At 35.0% G+C, this 17,494-nt stretch overlaps 1 long non-coding RNA gene and 1 other non-coding gene across 2 annotated transcripts in view; one reads left to right on the forward strand and one right to left on the reverse strand.

Moving 5' to 3' along the window:
• Positions 1 to 17,494, forward strand: part of LOC128315133 (uncharacterized) — a 99,973-nt gene that overhangs the window by 50,781 nt on the left and 31,698 nt on the right. The window lies entirely within an intron of this gene.
• Positions 6,606 to 6,710, reverse strand: LOC113594464 (small nucleolar RNA U13). Its single transcript, XR_003414847.2, has one exon. It is a non-coding gene; the product is annotated as a small nucleolar RNA U13 (small nucleolar RNA).

The following is a 17,494-nucleotide window of genomic DNA, read 5'->3' on the forward strand; positions in this document are numbered from 1 at the left end:
GATAACCAGGAGGGCCAAAAATTGTCCTCCATTATACTTTTGCAGTTCTATTCAGATTACAATCTTCCAGGAGACAAAGAGGTCAACTTTTGGCTGGAATCTCAAGGTTTTTGTGTAGTTGCAGCCTCTGCATCAGAAACAGAGTCTTTTATGGTGTGTCTGGTCTGTGAGAGTGAATGCACTGACATGTTTGGAATAATGATGGATCCCAGCCACAATGGTAGAAATCTGGGTAATGCAGCTTCATCAGTAGCTTGACTCCGTGGTCATATCAGAGGACAGGGCCTGCTGTGGGGTTTACGTGAGTGACCCAGAGGTTTGATAAGAAACTGCAGTTTTTTTCAACTGTTCTCAGCCCCCAAAGAAGTGGGTCTTTAAATCTCTCAGTCTGTAGTTTTCAAGCGGCAGACCAAATAGCCATCAGTAAAAATAGAACAAAATTTACCAAAAGAATTTTTGACCAGCGTAAGAGAATGGCCTTGAGTTCTGTCCACTGAGTAGAATCATCATGCCCCATTTTGGTTCTAGTTTGATGCTGCGGGGTGGAAAACGAAGTCTCTACCAAAGATGGGAAGAATTTTCAATTTTTCACAATTTAGAGGTGAAATGCCATTGGACCCAAGCTTTCCATATTCTTGAATATATCATTTCCCTTTCGCAATTGAGCCATCTTGGACCTTGCCCATGCATGCTGTTATTCACCAGGGCTGAGATAACACGCCCAAAATAGAAATACCAGAACAAACTGTAACAAGGTCTCCATTAGTCTGAGAAAATGTGTTGGTAGCTGATCCACCCTAAAATAAACAGTAAAGGAAGTTCTTCAGGCTCATACGATCCAAACTACAATCCAAAACAATGAATAGCAGTAACAGTAACTATGCACTCATAAGACAGTATAAATGATATGTTCCTGTCTTCTTTTAACTGATTTAAGCTGATCTTTACTGATTTTTGTATGCAAAAACTTTTGTGCAAGAAGCATAGGAAAAGACGTTAAACCTCATGAGACATCAGGGAATACACGTTACAACCACAGTGAGGTACCACATCACATCCACTAGGACAACTAGGATAACTATAAAATTAAAAAAAAATTAAACAGATAATAACAAATCTTAGCAAGGATGTGGAGAAATTGGAACCTTCCAACGCTTCCGGTGTGAATGTTAAATTGTGCAGTGACTTTGGAAAACCATCTGGCATTCTCCAAAATAATCAACTTAAAATTACCACAGAATTCATCAAATTCACTACTAGGTATGTATACCCAAGAGAGCTGAAAAGATATGTCTGTAAAAATGTTTATATGAACGTTCACTGAAGCATTATTTATAGTATCCAAATATTCATCAATTGATCAATGACACATACAATGTCGTATACTCACACAGTGTTATTTGGCAATAAAATAATGTTCTGATACAAACCACAATTTAGATGAGCCTTGAAAACATCATGGTAAGTGAAACAAACCAGCCATGAGGCCCATATATTTTATTATTCCATTTATATGGAACATCCAGAAAGGAAAATCTGTAGTGACAAAATGAAGATTAATGGTTGCCCAAACCTAAGGCCAGGAGTTGGGTGAAAATGTGGAAATGACATTTTTTGGAGTAATTAAATTCTCTGAAATTGATTGTGGTAATGATTGCATCACTCCATGAATATACTAAAAATATTCATTTGTGTACTTACATTGGTGTATTTTATAATATGTGAATTACATTTTAATAGAGGTGTTTAACAACTTTTCTAGCTTTCTGATGTAAATTCTTCTGCTTAACACAAAATATTTCAGCTAAGGCTCAATACCTCAACAAAATACTAGACCCTTTCCTGGAGGAAACTCCATAAAGGGTAAAAGTGAACTGACATTGGAGCTTAAAGTTTGTGAAATATACACAGAAACACAACATGTTAGGCAACAAAAACAAGCTTATTTCAGGATAAATAATAGTAAATAGATTTTAACCTGTATCTAATATTAGAGATCACTAATTTCATTTTGTAGGTAGGGATCTTATGATACTACAAATTAAATGGCCAAGATTACATAACTAGCTCTGATTAAAGTCAATTTTAAAAACTAATTCTTCTAAATATTTGACAAATCCTTTCTCAACTGCATTAAAATGAATTGTCTATCAATTATGGAAAGAGAAGGATAAAATAAAAACTTTGATATCTCTATCAATGACCTTTAGTACATGTAGTGAAAGAATCGAGTTATGTCTTGTCTCCTGCACATATTTAAGTATTTATCATCATCTACCTTACGTACATTACATGTATTTGTCAGCTACCATTTCTTCAAACAAAAGCTAGAATTTCAAATATTAATTTAAGTAAATATCCCTTCTAGAAACTGGCATTCTAATTGCAGCCAGTAAGGACGAATAGGATTTCTGTTCAGTGAAGATGTGAATATGCTGATTATAATTGATAGTAAATGGCCACCTTGCAAAGACATCAGGTTGGTGAGTATAATCCTGTAGACAAAAGTGACACTTCGAGTATATTATTTTCTCCATTTCAAGGAACACCTTGATGTAGCTGTATGATCAATTGTAGGGGGGAGAAAGAGAGTTGAGTTCATATGCATCATGAATTTCTGAAATGATACATAGGCATCTATCACTGTGATTGTGTCTGTGGAGAAGGATCGGGTGGTTGATGCGACTTTCTGTTGCATACATCTTTTTACATGGGCATGTATTTAGATTTTCAAACAAAGTGAGTTAAATTAAGTTGTAGGTTGACTATTGATAAACCATGGCATAAAGATCTGCTAAGATCATCATGGCATTATAGGTTCATGTTCTCAGAGTGTGATCTCCTGAACAAATTGGATTTAGCACTTCTGGACTGCCTATTAAAATATAGAATCCATGAGAGAACTCCAGACATCTTATTTCGAATATCTAAGAATGTGGGATAAGAAATATGCATTTTTATCACACGTTTCCCATTTGATTCTTTTGCATGCTGAACATTAACAGCTACCTCACTGGACTGTTTACTTTAGAAACCTGTAGTAAGTGATTATAAAAAAGGCATCTGGTCTAATGATCCCACAGTGTTTTGGTGACGAGTCCTCACCTAGTTAGTAGCAGGAGAAAGACTGACTTCAAATTAATGCCATGTGTTTTTCAGACAGTGCAACATGTTTTGTCCTTAAATCTTCAAAATTGAAAGTAATTGTATAACTTCATATTTGGTTCTCTGATACTTTTACACCAGTTCTGAGTTTACATTGGAAGTTTTATGCTAACTGTGCGGTTATTCTGACTTTGATAATGCAAGCCAGCCCAAATAATTTTAGAATTTTTGAATGTGGTAAGGCATAAACTTCAAATATATTTTTAAATGCAGCAGTGTTGCACAGCTCACTTTTATGCGTGTTATTCCTACTTGAATATGTATTTAAAGTGTACATAGAACATACGTTGAACTTTAAAATCTTGTTTGTTTCTCTATCGTCATATATACTGTATGTTTTTTTCTCTATCATTATATATACTGTATGTATCTATCGATACACTGTATATCGTTATATATATATATATATAAAGTCCTTATTTTTCATGTAATATTAAGCAACTTAAGCTCACTAAACAACTAAATAATTTGTTGGTTCACATACTATTACATATAGAGGTTTCTTCAATTAAGTCTTTAACCAGTGGTTCTGGTTACTACCGAGTTACTTACTGGTAACTTACTACATAAGACCTAGTTCGTATTGGTCTGACAATTGGTTTTATCTTCAGACTGGCTTCCCTTTTGGTGGAAAATTCACTACTAACAGACCTCGTTTGTTTGCTTTTATACCATGCAAGAAAGAAGAAATGTCATAAATTTGCTAACAAAAGCTTGGAGAAGCACTCTGATTGGATTAGTTTAGACAATATTTTGAGTAAGTATATAACCCACATGGTCAACAGGATAGAATAAATAGTGATTAAACTTAGCAAACTACACACCTCAGGCTGCTGTGTTTTGATGGTAGAATGCTTGTCAGCATTCCAGACTCAGATGAACCCCTAAGAGAAGCTAGGGAATCAGAAGGGGAAAAAGGAAGACACTGCTAGAAAGGCAGACTAAAGACCCAGAAATAATTTAATTCTGTAAAAACCTATTAAATGCAATGATGTTCCTAAATTTCATTTATTGTGCAAAAGGTCAAGTTTTGTTTGTTTATTTTTTACTTACTTACTTACTATTTATAATACAGATGTTCATTATCTCAAGGAAAATTTAAACATTTTTTTAATGTTTGTTTATTTTTGAGCCACAGAGAGACAGAGTGCGAGCCGGGCAAGGGCAGAGAGAGAGGGAGACACAGAATCTGAAGCAGGCTCCAGGCTCTGAGCTGTCAGCACAGAGCCTGACGTGGGGCTCAAACCCACAAGTTGTGAGATCGTGACCTGAGCTGAAGTCAGATGTCTAACCAACTGAGCCACCTAGGCGCCCCTCTCAGGGAAAATTTTTACAAAATATGGCAACAAATGCCTAATACTCAAGTGCTTTTAATCTATTATTTTAATATCTCCAAAGACCTCACACTGAGATCTCAAAAATATACAAACATATTTAATATCAAGGTAAATTCTACTTTTAGCATGCTTTGGGGAGGACAAAGTTTTCCACTCCTCAAGGTTCTTCTAGCTGTTCTAAGAATTAAATCGACAGGAGACAGATTAACAGGAGAAAAGAACCAAAGTCTCATGACACGTGCGTGGAGTCCAAACAATACAACTGAGACCTGAAGAAATGACCAAGGCATCCAGCTTTTATACATTTTAGACAGAGACCTAAATCTGTGAAGATGTGCCAGGACAAGAAAACTTTTTGTTCGGGAGTTTCAAATAGTAAGAATCCTAAACCGAAGTTGAGCTGCAGTAGTAAATTAGTAAGAGTAACATGGTTTGTTTAGTTTATAATCTTCTCAGCTCTAAATTCCTATCTTTGGTGTTAATGATACCTCTTTACCTTCCTGTACAGAAAAGGCACCTTTCACCTGGGGGATTTATTCCTGCTCTCTGGAGGCAAAGGAAAGTCAGAGTGTCCTTTTTGCACTGACCGTTTCTTAGACAACTTTAATTCAAAATGATCAATATGCGATTGTGATACATTTTGGGGCAGCCTACCCTGGACGGCTACAGTCACCAGTATAGCAATGGAGCATATTGGTTTAAAACATCTGTGACCTCAGGTATTTGTTACAGTGTTCCTGAATAAAGCTCTTTTATTTGTGAATATTTTGTAATATTCTTACTTCTATGTACTTACTTATTGAGGCCAAATCAATAACAAGAAACGTACTAATGATAATATTGACAGGAATGAAGTCATGGGAGAAAGGTGATCGAATGCTTCAGAACCCCAAAATGAAGTGAGTGCACTGATAAATTAAAAGACACCGATAAAATTATCGCCTTCAACTATCATACTGTTTTCATGTTGAGTCAAATTCACGAAGAATGAAGAACGTTGGTCACATATATTTTGATATTTGTGAAATATTATATAATTTTATCTGTATGTGCACATTTATAAATGTACTATCATATATCTATATATAAAAGTAATTAAAGCAATGAACCCAGAATGATGGAGGGTGTGCAATAGAGGAAATTAGTTTCTAAAACATGTTGGAGGTTTGTTAAATAGATGAAAGTAACTGTCCCCATTACAAACTTGGAAAAATCTAGAAATGACTAACAAATCGAAAGCAAAAAATGGGGCAACGATGCTGTTATCAGAATAACTCATAACAGCGTGGTCCCTACACCAACAGCATCTGAATCAATTTAGGGATTTGTTAGAAATGCAAATTCTTAAGTCCTGCCCATAGAAAAATGAACTCCAATGTTGAATCGCAGCCATCTTTTAAAAAGCTCTTCATGTGATTCTGACTCACACTGTTTGTGAATTTCCAAATTCTCAAGTTTTTTTTAAGTAGAATGTTTAAAGTTTATTTTTAAAATGTATTGGGCATTGGTAGAGGCAATGGGGTGTTTTTAATCTATGATTTAGGATTTTTATAAATGAAACAGCATGTGATTATGATGCAGGAATAAGCAATTGAATTGTGGGTAGACTTTTCTTTTTTTCTTTTCTTTTCTTCTCTTTTCTTTTCTTTTCTTTTCTTTTCTTTTTCTTTTTCTTTTTCAGTAGGCTTCACTCCCAGCACAGAACCCAACCCAGGGCTTGAACCCACAATACTGAGATCAAGACCTGAGCTGAGATCAAAAGTCAGATGCTCCACTGACTGACCCTGTAAGCACTCCAATGGGTAGACCTTCCTGTAAGTTTGATTTCTGTAGACTTTTCTGTACTTTTTTTTAATATATATATTTTTTAACGTTTATTTATTTTTGAGACAGAGAGAGACAGAGCATGAACAGGGGAGGGTCAGAGAGAGAGGGAGACACAGAATCTGAAACAGGCTCCAGGCTCTGAGCCATCAGCACAGAGCCTGATGTGGGGCTTGAACTCACACACTGTGAGATCATGACCTGAGCCGAAGTCGGATGCTCAACCGACTGAGCCACCCGCGGGCCCCAACTTTTCTGTACTTGTGATTTTTTTTTTCACATCAGATAGGTAATGTGCTGACATCGTAACAAGATTTGAGGGAAGCACATGGGACACAACAGCATGAACACCCCAGTCATCATGCTTATGAACAACAAAGGGGTCTGCACGTTTGATTTTAAAATGCTTTCGTGTTTTGAAACTGTTTGGTACTTACGGTGATATAACTGTGCTGAACTATATGTACAACAGCTTCTTTAAAGCATATGATAACGTATTAAGCTCAGTATTGATATTATCATTGTATAGCTTAGGAGGCTGTTGCTCAGAGAAGTACTGACCTCTTACGCAGGTGAGCAGGGCTGCTACTTTGGGTCATGCCACACTGGGACTCATGAAGTCTTATACTCATGGATGCCTTCTTCAAAAAAAAGTTCCCTTCGGGCACAGGTTTATACCAGTGGTGTCATCTGAGGACGGAGTCCTGAGCCCAGCCTGGTCCCCAGATAGGACCCAGTCTTTACCTCCTTCCTTTGGGCACTTTCCTAACTCATCTGATGCTGTAAGAGGCCTTGACACTCACATGTATACTGATGTGCCACAGCCTAGTAATTTTTGTCCCTGATTTCAGGAGAGTAGCCTGGCAAGGTAAAGACGCCCAATGACCCCCTATGCCATTTCTTTCATTAAGTAGTGCACAGCTAGCATCAGAAAGTAGCAGCCTGCTAATTTAGGGGCACCAAAATTATTGATATAGATAGGATTTCTACAAAAAGATGTTTACCTATGCTTCACACATGCTAAGCACACCCTAAGCACAGATAGTTCATGTGATGCTTAAGGTCCCACACCTAGGAAGAAGTACAGCCAGGGCTCCAAACATAGTTTAATTCCTTTCTCTTCAATACTATTTTATATCCATTTATAAATGTTTGTCTCTTTGAGCATGTGAGTTTTGGAAGACACTAAACCTTAGCGTAGTTATAGAAATGAATGATACATACACAACATAGAACTTAATGAAGCAATTTAGTGGATAAATACATACTTTTATACAAATTGAAGATCAATGGCACATTCATTGAATATATTTATTTTAGATTTGTATATTAATAGGCATATAATAATAACAACAACAATAATACAGAAATAAGAACAGCAAGTACATAGGTGTGCTTCTTAGTCACTAAGCGAAGTTCAAATGGCTTTATATATATAATCTATCTCATTGCTTCTTTCTAATTATGTTCCCATTATTCAGACAAGAAAACTGAAACTTAGAGAAGGTAAGCGAGTTACCTGCATCCACACAGCTACTTACTGACAGAGTCAACAATCAGATTCTTTTTTTTTTTTTTTTTTTTTGTCTTTTAGAGAGAGCACATTGACAAAGGGAGGAGTAGAGGGAGTGTGGAGCCACAGGTGAGGGTCGATCTCACTGCCCTGAGATTATGACCTGAACCAAAATCAAGAGCTGGACCCTTAACTGACCAAGCCCCCCAGGCACCCCAACATTCAGATTCTTGTTTGTCTCTGCAGTTCCATTCGCATGTTGAGACCTTACTGATTTGATTGGCTGGAAGACAGAGGAACCGTTACCTGAATAAGTGAATTCACTCTACCCATGATCTAGAATTTCATGTATCGTTACTAACGCTTGATCATATATTTTGTTAGTTGTTCTTATTTTCTCAAATAATTCAGTATTAACCATGCTTGCAGCTTTTCTTAAAACATTGAGGAAGGACCTAGTTCATTTTGTATTACTTAGATACTTCAGGATGTTTGACATTAAACTAAAACAAGTACTTAATTAGAATGATACATGCCATAATAATGCAATTCTTTATCTTCTAAAAGTGTACTTCAAAGTAGCTGTGTTTTTCTGTCCATAATTAGCATTAGTCCTCCCTCCCAAAAAGCTCCTTGGCAAATTTTACTTTAAGTGTTATCTAGACAATACGATCTTATTGGAAACTACTGGCAAGCGCCTATCCAAATGACCTTCAGCATAAAAGAGAGGGTTTGAAAATATGATGTCAATTTATTACAGTCTTCAACATTTACTCAAAGTGATATACTGAGGAAGGAAGCAAAAAGAAATAAGATAATCTATCACTTCATTACAAAAAAAAAGACCTATGATCTTAATGTCCCTTCATACTGTGATATTCTGCCAGGATTCCATGAGAGGATGTTACTGAAAATAAAATTTAAGAGGTATGAAGCCGCAAATATGCCCATACTGACGGCAGTTTCTGAACTCTGAAAGAACATAGTGTAATACTATTTTTGTTTTCTGCTGAATAACTTTTATTTAAACTTTTATGCTTCTTAATATCTGGTCATACAGTCATTGGACTGTACTCCTCTTGTGAGCTGAAAAACAATAATGGCGCTATTCCTGAAATTCACAAGTAGTGCTGCTTCCTTTATAATTTTAAAGGCACTGAGACAATAATTACCTTTCAACCTTCCCACTGTGTTAGGAGGGCAAAGGGTGGGAACAAGAGTAAGTATAAAATGGTGAGAAGCAGCATTCTCACCATTGCTACTCCGGAATGTACTCCCGTATCATTAAAGTGAAATCCAAATGCTTACCTGACTGTATAAATCTTTGGGCTGTGAAATTCAGTCTGTTTCCATTGTGCTACTGAAGACTACAGACAGTACCAACCCACGCCCAGCATGCTAACAGTTTTCTGCTATGTTTCCTAGAGTCTCAGTTGAGCTATTACTACTATTTTCAATTTGTGACTTTGCTTCAGCATAAAAAGAATTCAGCAATCCCTTCTAGGAGAAGCCATTCAGACCTTAGGCTGACTCAACTATTTGCATGTGATAGAGATCTACTACTCGTATAGCCTTTGTTGAATTCCACCATCTGCAAATAGTTCAGTGTTTCGTTGTAAATGGTGAACAATGACATCATTTACCAACTAAACAGTGAAAATTAATATAGATTGTAGTTCACAATAGTAAGTGAGTAAAATTTTTGAAAATTAAAAATGAAAGAGTAATAAATTATTTCCATAAAATTGTAAGTTTAAAAACATCAGTGAATCATGTTCAGGTCTGGTTAGATACAGGGCCCTGGAAATAGAACAAGGGATTTTCCCCCACATTTTTTTTTTTCTACATCTACTTTTCTGTCTCTCTTTGCTCACTGGCCTCATATTCATCTACGGCGAAAAGTTAGGATTATATGAGAGAAAGCTTGTGTATGCCACCCATATGAGTAGATAATTCATAGCGAGTATTCTGATTGGTTTAGTTTCATCACCGTTCTCAAGCATGGATCATTGGCCCTGCACATGGGCTGAGAGAAATCAACAACATCTCTAACACATGCAATAGAGGAGATGGGGTTCAAAGGGAATTTTAACCATAACCTAGGCATTTTATGCAAATAACGAGATGTGAAATTTTTAGTTGTAACATTTATTTTACATGTGCTTATCAATAGGAGTTACGAGCAAAAAGTTAATGGCATGATTGCCCTTTTGGGAGGGATGATGAGATGTGAATCCACCAACACAGCTCAGAAGCAGTCACCTTCTCTCCACCCCACAGATACTGTGCCGTGATCTCAAACTAGAGACAATTACAATTAAAATCTTAACGTTTCCATTAAGAAAACTAAATTTAGTATGAATAAGAGCATTTTTTAATCACAGAGAAGTTTCACTAGTAATTAAAGTTTGCTTCAATTTTCTCTACTTGATGCTCCTTGATGAAAGTGATGGGTTTTTCCCTCTAAACAATTAGAGAAGTTCTACTGTGAAAGAAAGACTAGATAGTTTTAGTAATTTGCAGCTACTTTATCTTGAGGGAACTTAATGGTTTATTTTACTAAAATTAAAATAATAGTGACTAGCGGCAGATATTGCTCAAATGAAAAAGGATAGAAATGCTGTGGAGTTTTATACGTTCTATCGTCTGAAAGGATATGTTAACTGTTGAAACCAATCTGAAAGGCAGTATGAAGTCAATGTAACTTATTCACTATCCTTCCTTTAGAAAGGGATTTATTTCTCTCTGTGTTAGCATTTTCTTAAAATTCCTTGGCTTACTTTTCAATGCATTCCAGCATTTCAATTTCCTGTGAGTACTTTCCATTTGTCACTACTTACTAAAAAAGATAGTGATAGTAAAAGTGGCTTAAACTTAACTGTAATTTTCATGACAACGCTAGAGTATTCCAAAGAATGAAAGGGAGATAGTCCAGTTAAATTGCTATTTTCCATCCACGTGGGAACTTTAGATATAAATGAGTTCATATAAATGGAAAAACTGCTATGGGGGGATAAGGTCCCTCAAACAGTTGATTTCAATTAAAATAACTTTATGGCAGACCAACATGCCAGGCAGTAAAGCATAGCTTTTGTCAAAATGTTTGTTCTTAAATTCTACAAACATGTGAAAGGACAATACTTAATTATCATGCACGATTTTTAATGTCCAGGTAGTGAATGGTTAGTGTACCTATCTTTAAAAAAAAAATAAGTCATGTGTTCGAAGGAGGGGGGGAGGAGTGTTTAATGGGTGTCCTCAATGAACAAATTATAGTTTTTTGTGTAAAAGATCTTGGTTTATTGGAATAATAGGATTATGCTTGTGGCAGAGTAAAGTAGACAGGAAATGAGATGAGCATCGAGAGCAGTAACATTCTGATTTGTGCTACTCACTCCCAGTGGACTTCAGTGGAAAACATTTAGCTGAAGTCCGGATTCGGGATTTGACTGGCATCGGTCATCGGGAGGGGTGTTAAAAAGGAAATTGTTCATGTCATTTAGTTTGTGTGTCTACTAACTAACGTAACACGTACGTCTCCTGGTAGAGTGCAGGAACACGAACACGAACAATTATTTGAAACAGGGTTTACAAATATTCGCGTGTAACTAAAACTTCTTACAGTCTGAAAGGAGTTAAATGGAGTGGATCAAAAATGTTTTCACAGTAGGTGATGCAAATTTTAAAATCAGTTTTACGTATCTCGAGTGTAGAAAAGGCATCTGGCATGCTGCCAGTGTCATGTTAAAGCAAAGGACAACAGATAATTATTTTTATTTTAGAAAGCCCATATAATTATTCTGTTTTAAAAGATGTTGTAATATTTCTTCTCAAGATGTGCCAGCTATTTGAAAACCTGCTTCCATTAAAAATGATACATTTTTCAAATGTAAACTCAAATTGCCATTTCAAGACAATTATTTTATTAACTAGTATTAACAGAGTGTTTATTTATTTTTTAAAGTTTTAATTTATTAATTTTGAGAGAGAGGAGGGACAGAGAGAGAGAGAATCCTAAGCAGGTTCTGCACCGTCAGCACAGAGTCAGACGCGGGGTTTGATCTCATGAAATGTGAGATCGTGACCTGAGCCAAAGTCCGGAATTAGATGCTTAACTGACTAAGCCACCCAGGCACTCCCAGAGTTTTGTTTTGTTTTGTTTTCTTTTTTTAAATGCTTTTTAGCTCTTCTAAAAGTATGAATATATTCTAATCTATCGCAAACTTTCTCAATCCAAATTACATTTTACACCACAGGAATTTTCAAGAAAGATAGATGAAATATTGGATGGCAATTAAATGATTTGACTATAGTTATAAACAGAATATACCATCAAGCCATGTTGAACGGTGTTAATTATGAATTTGACATTCACTATCAAAAGAAAGTTCTTTTTGGAAGAATATTCTTTTTTTGTCTGTTTTAAAATATTATTTTGTAATAATACAAATACTTGGTTGAGGGACCATAATGTTGAACTTAAAAGGCAGTATGGGTCTTGTATTACTTATTTTTGCTTCTAGATATAACTGATGCTTCTGTCAGAAGTCTTTTTATCACTGGGCACATTAGTTGAATATCCTTGAACAATTTTAAATATGTCTTTCACATATCAAGCACAATACTAGGTCTGTCTATACTTAATGACTAATTATCTATCTATTAATTTATTTACTTGGAAGTTAAGTAAGTGATATGTATTCACCAGAATACTCAACAGTTAGACATAAATATTTCCTAAATGTCTGTTTATTTAAAAAATGTGTTAGAAGCATCTCGTCTGGTCATCTTTACTCTGCTCTGCCTCAGTGTCTCTTATCTTTCCCCCCTTCAATAGATCTCCAAATTTCTGCTGTATTATTTTGCTTTGTTTTGAGAATGTTCTCACATTTACCGCACAGATTCATTACCAACATGCTAATGTGGGAAAGATATGTGAACTTAAAAGTATAAATACAATGAATTATTATTTAACTTTAAAATATTTTTGATTCAAAAATGTAGGGCTTATCCTTATAAAAGCCTTCTAGCAACATTTGGTTAAAATAAAGAGCTGGGGGAAAATTATATTATTAAGAGTTTTGCAAGAATTAGCCTTTTGAAAAAGAAGAAAGAGGAAAAGGAAAAGTCACAAATGACATTTTATGGAAAACCAGTAATATCTAGAAACTTCAAAACTCTGAGGCAGGATAAAACAGAACAGCAAAATGTAAAAAGGCAGAATTGCTTGAGAGGGGGTATGTTGTGATGGGGGAGCGTATCGAGTTTGGCTAGTAGTAACAGAACACATAAAACCAGTAAATTCAGAGGACATGTAGAGATCATTAGGATTCTGTGAAAAAATAAACAGAATATGGAGGGGAAAATGCATGTATTTATACATATGGGTATGTATGGGTATTTATAAATACAATTCAATATTTCTGTGAAAAAATATAAAGGAAATATGCATGGAACTATGTATTTCAATGTATAGATTATATACATATTAATTATATATATTATACATGTATATCTCATTATGTATTGAAATACCATTTGTGTGTATGTGAATATATGTATACGTATATAATATATATTTTGTCGGTGAAATAATTTGAGTTATGTAGAGCTGGGTTAAAATCACCCTGCATTCCTGATATGCCATATCCTGGTATCTTGCCCTTCTGACTTTGGCCCGACTCTATGTAAACAATAATGGGTGTTTATATAAAATTTGATGTTTATATTATCTAGTGTCTTCCATGTATTGGTAGACTTGTTTGCTAAAGCTGCTTTAACAAAATACCACAGACTGAGTAGCCTAAACAAAAGAAATTTATTTTCTTACAGTTATGAAGATTAGAAGGCCAACATCAAGGTACTGGCAGATTTGGTTTCTTCTGAGGTCTCTCCCCTTGGCTTCTAGATAGCTGTCCTCTTGTGTCTTTATAAGGTCTTCCCTCTGCACATGTCCGTGTCCAAATGTCTTCTTTTTATTGTTTCTATTGTTTATTTTTTATAGTTAACACAGTGTTATATTAGTTTCAGGTGTACAATATAATGATCCAAAAATTCTGTATATTACTTAGTGCTCATCCTAATAAGTGTACTCTTAATCCCCTTCATCTGTTTCACTCATATCCCCACCCACATCCCCTCTGGTAAGTATGTTTGTTCCCTTCAAAAAAGTCTGTTTCATGCTCGCTTCGGCAGCACATATACAAAAAAGTCTGTTTCTTCGTTTGCCTCTCTCTCTCTCTCTACATGTTCATTTATGTTTCTTAAATTCCACATATGAGTGAAATCATTTGGTATTTGCCTTTCTCTGACTGACATTTCACTTAGCATAATATTCTCTAGCTCTATCCATGTCATTGCAAATGGCAAGATTTCATTCTTTTTTATGGCTTTTTGAGCATATTCATCTATTGATGCACACTTGGCAATTGTAATTAATGCTGCAATAAACATAGGGGTGCATATATCTTTTTGAGTTAGTGTTTTCATATTCTTTGGATAAATACCCAGTAGTGGAATTATTGGATCGTATGGTAGTTCAAGTTCTAATTTTTTAAAGAACCTCCATATTTTTTTCCAGAGTGGCTGCACCAGTTTGCATTCCCACCAGCAGTGCAAGAGGGTTCTTTTTTCTCCACATCTTCAACAACACTTGTTGTTTCTTGTGTTTTTTATGTCAGCCATTCTGACAGATGTGAAGTGATACCTCATTGTAGGATTTTGATTTGCACATCCCTGATGATTAGTGACGCTGAACATATTTTCATGCGTCTGTTGACCATCTGTGTGTCTTCTTTGGAGAAATGCCTGTTCATATCTTCTGCCCTTTTTTCTAATTGGCTAATCTTCTCTTCTTATAAGTACCCATCATATTGGATTAAGTTCACACCTTAATGACCTCATATCACTTTAATTACTTTTCTAAAGGTGCTTTCTCCAAATAAGGTCACATACTAAGTTACTGGGGTTTAGGACTTCAACATAGGAATGGGGGAGGTGACAAAAAATGGCATATAGCTCTAAAGAATATTGTATTTAGAATACCTAGAAATTTTTATCCTGGTGACCCATTTTAATTGTGTGCAAGTTACAGCAATTTGAATGTAACTGATTTTTATATTTCTCTCTTTGAGTCTACTTGTGTGGGTTGGCTTCACCTAAAAGTGGTGTTAGGAGTAAAACAGTGAATCACACAAGCTAAGAGACATTTGTTTTTTTGTGGGATAAAAATAATTTATAATTTCTGGATTTTTTTAAAATTTAATATTCATTAATACATAGTTAACATTTATGTTTTCTGTTTAAAAAAACTGTTGCATATCCTCATTCTTAAAAGATTGAGTTACATTGAATGATGCAGTGTATTCAGCAGGCACTAAAGTGAGATTTGTATCTACGAAAATAATTTCAAATATTTGTATTGAAATTCTATGACAGATATGGGAAAGTCTCTCTTATTTAAAAAAAATGAGAAAAAATAACACAAAGATTTGAAATGGGAATTTACAAATACTACCCTTATTTGAATGCTTAGAAACCTATTTAAAATAAAAAAATAATTTAGCTGAAAAACACTCATCTAACATTACTTTTATAATAACCACTATCATTTAAATGTCACTATGAACAGAATAATTGTGTGCATTGAATGTTATTCTAATTTAATTAAATTTAAATCACTTTAAATTACTTATAAATGGTATCTTAATATTTACCATTTAATGTTTGGTATTTTGAATCAATGTGATGCAATGAATTAGAGAAACAAAGCATAATTTCTCCCCTGATAATGTACTCAAAATCATAATTTGAAATCTGTTCTATATCTGAGATGCTTTGGGGTCATTGGAGTTTATTGTAAACATCTTTGAATGAGTTTCTGTTTTTACTCAGCATTTACATCTTTAAAATGCTCTATTGAAGACAAATGCATAATCCTAGGGTTGTGTTGTTCAAAAAGGAAATAAGAAATTCTAATAAAAATAAACTAAATTAGTTTTCCGAGAAAATTGAAGGGAATGGCATTTCCACTTAATAGTAAGATAGAAATTAGGTTACATAAAGTGTCTAAATGGAAGCCTTGATTTAAAAGTCATACTTAACTTATAAGATTTCAATCCAACTTTTTAGTCTGAGGTACAATTATTCCCCAAGAAACATGGAATTCTTTCCAGGAATATATTATTAACTATCCGTTGTTTTAAGTCTGCATTTAGTTAATGCATTGCTGTATTTTCACCTAAATTAAAAATGTTTTCAGGTGTCTTATTACAGAACAGAAAAATTTGATTACTTCAAAATTTTTTTAAATGTAAACTGATTATGGAAAAAGCCCAAATGTCCATCAACTGATGAATGGATAAAGAAACTGTGTTTATATACACAATGGAGTACTACGTGGCAATGAGAAAGAATGAAATATGGCCCTTTGTAGCAACGTGGACAGGAGAGTGTGATGCTAAGTGAAATAAGCCATACAGAGAAAGACAGATACCATATGTTTTCACTCTTATGGGGATCCTGAGAAACTTAACAGGAACCCATGGGGGAGGGGAAGGAAAAAAAAGAGAGAGGTTAGAGTGGGAGAGAGCCAAAGCATAAGAGACTCTTGAAAACTGAGAACAAACTGAGGGTTGATGGGGGGTGGGAGGGAGGGGAGGGTGGGTGATGGGTATTGAGGAGGGCACCTTTTGGGAAGAGCACTGGGTGTTGTACGGAAACCAATTTGACAATAAATTTCATATATTTAAAAAATAAAAATAAAAAAAATAAAATGTAAACTGATATTTGTACCTGTATACAATTCTTGAAAGATTTAAATGACTTATGAATATTCCTTCAGCACAAAAATGAAAGTAGTTAAAGATTTTGATAGCAGTTATTTTCTCCACAGCTCAATTATTCAATTCTTTGTTCATTCGTCAGTCAGCTTTCTTAACACATATGTGTGTACTCTAAATGATGGATTGAGGGTTGGGCTCAATCATATTAGTTAATTAGAATTAGAATCTTTCTTAGAGACCAAGTCTTTACACTGAAAACAGTAAAAACAGTTAAAATACAGTATTTTGTACTCATAATATTGACACAAAAGAGTATCTGGTGGTTGTATTTTGAATTAACTTAAACACACTCTCACACACACACACACACACACACACACACACACACACACAATGTGGTTTAGTGTTTTTGGAAGAAAGAAGAGCGATATCGTGAAGGATTTTGATCATAGCCCCTTAGTCCAAAAAAAATACCTGGAAGATTTGTAGGGTAACAGAGGACCAGGTGCTTGGGGCCACTTCCACTGTGGAATATCTGCAGCTGCCATGAGGTTGCAACCAAGAACTCACTGCTATCCATTGGCCTTCCTGCCCCTTACTGGCATGCTCTCCTTCCCCACCCTCTTCACTTCCTCCTCCTCTTCCCCTTCTCCTTTCTATTTTTTTTCTAAATTACTTGTCTCGATTAACGAATCAAATGAAGGCATGTTCTGAAGGAGAATATTTTTTACCTAGCAACCAAAGATAAAAGATCAGTGAAAAATACACTCTGTTCACCAAATAACAATGCCTGAGGCATGGCTTATTAATATGTACAGATCCCTGAAGGAAAAAGATTACTTCATCCAGCAGGACAAACTAAAGCCTAAAAA

The sequence above is a fragment of the Acinonyx jubatus genome, chromosome C2, assembly GCF_027475565.1.
Source record: "Acinonyx jubatus isolate Ajub_Pintada_27869175 chromosome C2, VMU_Ajub_asm_v1.0, whole genome shotgun sequence".
NCBI lineage: Eukaryota > Metazoa > Chordata > Mammalia > Carnivora > Felidae > Acinonyx > Acinonyx jubatus.